Source organism: Apteryx rowi, unplaced genomic scaffold, assembly GCF_003343035.1.
Source record: "Apteryx rowi isolate R43461 unplaced genomic scaffold, aptRow1 scaffold_24, whole genome shotgun sequence".
Lineage (NCBI taxonomy): Eukaryota > Metazoa > Chordata > Aves > Apterygiformes > Apterygidae > Apteryx > Apteryx rowi.
Window position 1 is genome coordinate 1,138,205 of NW_020448752.1, and position 5,596 is coordinate 1,143,800.

At 68.0% G+C, this 5,596-nt stretch overlaps 1 protein-coding gene across 8 annotated transcripts in view; it reads right to left on the reverse strand.

Annotated features, from left to right (window-relative positions):
* SLC7A3 (solute carrier family 7 member 3) overlaps nucleotides 1–5,577 on the reverse strand; it is a 12,580-nt gene extending 7,003 nt beyond the window's left edge. Inside the window, exons 1-4 of one of the 8 annotated variants that reach the window (XM_026066341.1) lie at nucleotides 5,381–5,577; nucleotides 5,058–5,192; nucleotides 4,156–4,704; nucleotides 3,071–3,353 (exon numbers count right to left, since the gene is read on the reverse strand). The gene's annotated coding sequence lies outside the window, so the exon portion shown is untranslated. Of the gene's footprint in view, nucleotides 1–3,070; nucleotides 3,354–4,155; nucleotides 5,193–5,380 lie in introns of those variants that run through there. The other 7 variants (XM_026066346.1, XM_026066344.1, XM_026066342.1 and 4 more) reach the window with 7 other exon arrangements.
* Between the last annotated feature and the right edge of the window lie 19 nt (nucleotides 5,578–5,596).

Consider the following 5,596-nt stretch of genomic DNA (forward strand, 5'->3'; position numbering starts at 1 on the left):
GCACCGGCGCCTCCCCGCGCCCGCAGCGGAGCCCGGTGCGGGGGCTCCGGCGACCCCGGTGCGGCCCCAGCGGCGAGACCGGCCCGGCCCGGCGAGCCCATCCCGGCCAAGGTCCTGGCCCCGGTGCTGGTGCCGTCCAGCCGTGCAGGACAGCTCCAGGGTCCCCGCATCCCTACTGGGCTGCCCAGCTCCCGGCGGCACAGGCCGTTCCTGCTGCCTGCAGCCACCACCCTTTTTTAAGTCAAAATATATATATATATATATTTTTTTTTCTCTCTCTCTCTCTCTCTATATATATATACACATTTTTTTTTTAAGACATAGATTGCATCTCTTTATGGCAGCCCATGCGGCCGGGTCGGCCCGGCACGGCTTGGCACCCCAGGGAGCGCTCCCGCCGTGGCCCTGCAGCATCTGAGGCCAAAGCGAGGGGGAAATGCRAACAGCGGCACCAGCCACGCTTCCCCCCAGGGAAAGGACGAGGAGGGAGAGGTTTCCCRGAGCGCAAACACAGCCCTCCCACGGGCTCGGCTCTCCGTGTTGGGAGGATGCAGCCTGCTCCAGGGCTCGGAGTGAGGCTGGGGCGCAGCAGGCAGGCGCAGCCCCCCGGCACGGTGGCCCGGGGGAGGCCAGCCGAGGCGCAGGAGCACCGTGCCGGGCAGCATCCTCRCCGCTCGCAAGACGGAGAAACTCGGTGAGCAACAGGCAGCTCTGCGTGCTGGGAAGTGCCAGCATTGGGAAAGCGCCCRGCGCGGGAACAGCTTCCCCTTGCAGAGGGCCCGGAGTCAGGGGCGAGTCACGAGTCGGCACCCTCCCCTCCAGCGCACAGCGCAGGCTGAGACCGGCCTCCTCGAAACCCGCTCTGATGCAACGCGGCCCCCCCGCGCCGAGCAGCCCGCTGTGAGGCAGAGCAAAGGCAGGCAGCAAGCCGGCAGCTGCCTGCCAGCGCAGGCAAGCCTCCGCGCCAGCCGCTTGGCAGCAACAGGCTTCCCGCGCGGAGCCCCGCGGGGAGGAGACAAAAGGCTCCGCTYGGCCCCGTCACGGGCTCGAGGCGATGGAAAGGGCCCGGCAGCATCCTGCGAAAGCAGCCGCCGGGCCGTGATGCAGACGTTCCTCTCGCTCTCCGGCCCCGCACGGATAAATGAACTGCATCCCAGTGACGCCCCTGCCCTCCCCGGCCGCGCGCGCCCTGCTAGGRAGGAAGTGAGCTCAAGATGAAGGTGGAGGAAATCCCCCCCTCGCCTCGCCGAACCGCCAGCAGCYTGCAGTGACCTCCCCAGGCTGGGCCACAGCCGGTGCCACGGGCAGCGGTGCTGCCCAAGCTGCTCTCCTGGGGCTGCACCGGCAGCCTGGGCACGGGGAGAAGTGGGAACGGCTCTGCCGAGGGACGCTGCAGCCCAGCGCACCGTGGGCAGGGTGACACCGAGCCCTGCCTGTTGCAAGAAACCTTCTTGCTCCCGCCTGCCCTCGGATGGGGCAAGGAGCAGGCACCCGAGCCCGGAGCAGGACGAAGCCACTGGACAGCCAGCGAAAGGCATTTCATTCCTGCTTCCCGCGACGCTGCCGCACAGATACGGCAGGGATTAGGCCAAACCCTCCGAGCCTCCCGCCCAGCCGCTCCCAGACCTCACACGCAGCTCCAAATCCCTCTTCCCAGTGCCCCATCCCCACCTCCCAGCGTGACGCTCCTTGCCCCGTTCAGGGCCTCCATCCAGCGGCACAGGCCCAGGGCTGGGGGCAGGTGGAGGCACGGAGCGGGCCCAGCGCACGTCCCAACAGGAGCTGCAGCGGGCRGCCGGCGGCAGGGCAGGCTGCAGAGCCAGCATTAAGGAGGGGTTTCGCGGAAGCACGGCTAGGACGTAGCTCCAGGCCAGAGACGAGGCCAAACACCCCGCAGGAGCAGATCCGAATCGGCCCCCCCGGAGCCCCATCGTCTGCTGGCGGCGGGAGCCAGAGCAGGGAGCAGCCCAGCGCTGCCGGCCCCCGCGAGCGGTCGCGGGACGCCAGGGAGAGGGGCGCTGCCTGCAGCGTGCGGCAGCAGCCAAGCGAGCAAGCCTGCGACGGCGGGTACGGGAACGCGCTGCGCTTCCTGGCCCGGCCCCGGGGCCCTCGCCGCCTGCGTCCTACAGCAGCATTTGCCGGGGCCTCACCCAGACGCCAGGCAGCGGGACGAGGCGCCTGTGCCAACCTACCGCCGAGAGAGCAGGGCCCCGCAGCCCTGCAGCCCCTCCGCCCAGCGCACCCGGCGCCGGCAGGCAGGACTGGGAGGAAGCGAGTCCCGAGCGCTGCTCCCCTGCACGCTGGCAAGAGCCATCGGCTCAAACGGCAAACAGCGGCTGGCCGCTGCGGGAGCCGAGCGCCCCGCGAAGCAGCGCCAGCTCTTGCCGCCTCCAGCACCCGGAGGGATTAAGGCAGAGACTTCCCCCTGCAGCAAAGGGCCCGGCTGACACCCCCTTTCGGCGAGGGGCAGAGGGATCGCTCAGAGCAGGCAGCTGCCTGCCGCCATCGCGCATCCAAGTGCCCTGCCAGGGCTGGGAGGAAGCAGCAGCCTTTGCCTGGGACGGCTTCCCACCCCAGGCCTCGGTCCAGCACCACCACCCTCCTCCTCCTCCTCCTCCTCCCTGCAAGCACACCTGGAAGCAGCTGCCGCCTGGAACAGACCTGCCCTCGCCGCCTGGCCCTTTGGAAAGCGGCGGCAGCCCGCGCCGCTGGCCCTATCCCAGCGGAGAGCAAGCCACACTGCAAAAAGAGACCTTTATTTTAAATATAAGGAATTTAAAAGTTTCATTCATGCAGCAGCTCCACAACTGTCACTGGCCCACAGCAGCTTGCTCAGGCGCCTGGACAAGCCGCTGCGGCGCGGCTGTCCCCACGTGCCAGGTGTCAGTCCCTCCCCGAGACCCCGGTCTCGTCCCCCACTGCATCATCCGGCCACGCTCCTGGGGAACAACGGCAGCATCGAAGCACGGCTGCTCCTCTGCCTTCAGCACCTGCCACCCGCTTTAGCCCTCTTGTCCGGCAGCGCTCGGTGACACCGGATCAGCAGAGCATCGCCGGCGGGGGAACGTACCTGCCGCTCTGAGCCGAGCCCGCAGGCAGGCGACGGTCCGCCGATAGGCTTCGCACTGGGCAGCTCTGTCGGCTGGGGGCGGCAGGCAAGTCGGTGCCGGGGCCGGATCCTGCTCGCTGCGGCGGGCAGCATCCTGCAGGGCTGCAGGCCCCGGGCATGGCGCTGGGGGTGTCACCCGCACCGTGCATGTCCCCCAGCCCCACCACGTACCCAGCTCGCTCTTCACGCGCTCCAGCTCGCTCTTCACGCGCTCCAGCTCCCGGGACAGCTCGTCGCCTGCAGGCTGGCAGCGGCAGGGCGTCAGCGTGCCGCAGGGGGGCCGGTTGCCCCCACGCAGTCCCCTATAGCCCGGCCCCCGGGGCAGCGGCCCCAGCACCGTCCCCGCAGGCAGCCCAGGGGAGGGGAGGGCACCGAGGAGCCACACAGCCTCACGGCCCGTCCGCACACCCTGCGGAGGCCGACACCAGCTCCCCGTGGGCTCGGCGAGCCCTGCTCGCCCTGCTCCGCGCGCCAGAGCAGCCTCCCACCTTGGCAGCCCAGCCAGCAGCACAAGCCCCGCGTCCCCGCCACCGCTGCCAGGACGTGCCAGTCGCGGCAGGGCTGCCCGGCCGGGGGAGCCACCRTACGCTCGTCAGCGAGCAATTTCCAGCCCCCAGAACGGCCTGGCCCTGAGACTGCTGGCAAACGCACRTATATATTTTGCAGGTAGGAGACCTCACTTGGCCTCACCTTGCTACAGGCTCCGCTGACCACATACCGGGGACCTTTTCCAATACGTCAGGATGTATAAAAGCGGCAGCAGCACAAGCCACAGAGGGTGTGCAGCTTTCAACAGAGTCCCTTGCGAGAAATGTAATGGGCAGAAGCCTGCAGAGCTCCCTACGCACAGGGGAGGCTGCAGAGCCATGCAGCAAACGCCCAAGGTCCTCTGTAAGCACCAGGGACTTGAACTAGCTCAAGCGCCAGCACAGAAACYGGCAGCCCCAGGCTCTCAGCTCACCCGGTCACCTCCCATCCTCAGCACACCTGGCCCAAACCACAGGGTGAACCATGTGCAGTAGTGCCAGCACACAGCCGGCTCTTACCTGCTCAGCAGGGGCCACGTCCCCACACCCTGAAGTAGGACCAGGGAGCAGCTCACTGGGAGAAGGGGACCCCGCACACACCCATGTCTGGTCAGCCTTACCTGTGAAAAGAGAAACGTTCCCACTAGAAACGTAACTTCCATTTCCAGCCCCGCTGACCCCACTTCAGCCAGGCCACAGAGCTGCTCCTTTCCGGGTCAGAACCTGCTCCAGGGTGCCAGAGGCGTTCAAGCACCTCCAAGCCCAAGAGCTGCTGTTGGCCTGGCCCGTTCCGGTGCTGCCCACTGCTGGGAGAAGGTTCTCCTGCGCTTGTCAGCTCCCAGTGGCCCAGGACAGGCTCCACACAGCCTGCTTCCCGTGGGGGCCTGCTTGGAAGGGCTCCTCTGCGCAGCGGGGTCAGCTCCAGCTCCACACGTCCGCGTGGAACCAAGCATCCATGCTGCTCACCTGCTCCCGGGACGGTCCAGGTTGCAGCCAGCTGTTTTGCACTCTCACCACTCGCCTTCGCCCCTCGGGTCACGTTGCAGGCCAGTTGCCGAGTAGTCGATCCTGAAGCAGGGTCCAGGAAATGAAAGTGAAGAGCATCAAGCCCTGCTCACAAGGCRCCCCGGCAGCAGCGTGCACTAAGCTAGGCCGTTCGCTGCTCCATGGATGGACTRGAGCACCAGACCCACCGAGGCTCTGTGCTGGGCACCTCTCTAGGGGAAGGGGCTTCACGCAGCCTTGCTGCTCTGCGTTTCCTTGCCCTTCCTCCGAGCCTGAGCACACACTGCCCCCTCCTGTCCCTTCCTCGGGATCATCCTTGGACTCCGCAGCCAAGGAGACCTGAACTGTCTCCTTGGGGACAGCAGCTCTCCTCCCGCCCCGACACCAGAGCCACTGGGGCTTCCTCCCGGACTCACCCTTACTTAGACAAAAGCGCTTGGGGGAAGCCACTTTTCCCGGCGGTCGCAGCCGGGAGCGGGAAGCCGCAGCGGGAATCGCTGTAGAAAGCCTCCGAGGGGGCTGCCTGGGACCCCCGGCCTTGACAGCAGCAGCTGCAGCGCAAGAACACGAGACGCTGCAGCTGCGAAGCGGCTACGCTGGGGGCTGCTGCCCACCTGCGAGGGCGGCGCAGGGCTCGGCCAGGCTACCCGTCTCCCCGCGGGCTTTGAGCCCGCGCTGGCAGGAGCTGGCGAGGGCTAGCGCAGGCCGCAGAAGGCGAGCCGCTCGCCCAGGCTCCTACCTGCGCCGCCTCCGGGGACTCCCCGCTCCCTCTCCCACGCCGCATCCCCGGCCTTCGCCCTCGTGGCGTCCAGCCGCAGCGTCCGTGCCCCCGGGCGCCCTGCGTCGCGCGAGGGGCAGGATCACTTCCCGTCCCGCCGTCCACGGGAGCAGCAGCCGGCTGCAAAGCCCCAGCCCCGGGGCTGCAGCGAGGGGGTCGCGGCCTCGGGGGCAGCGG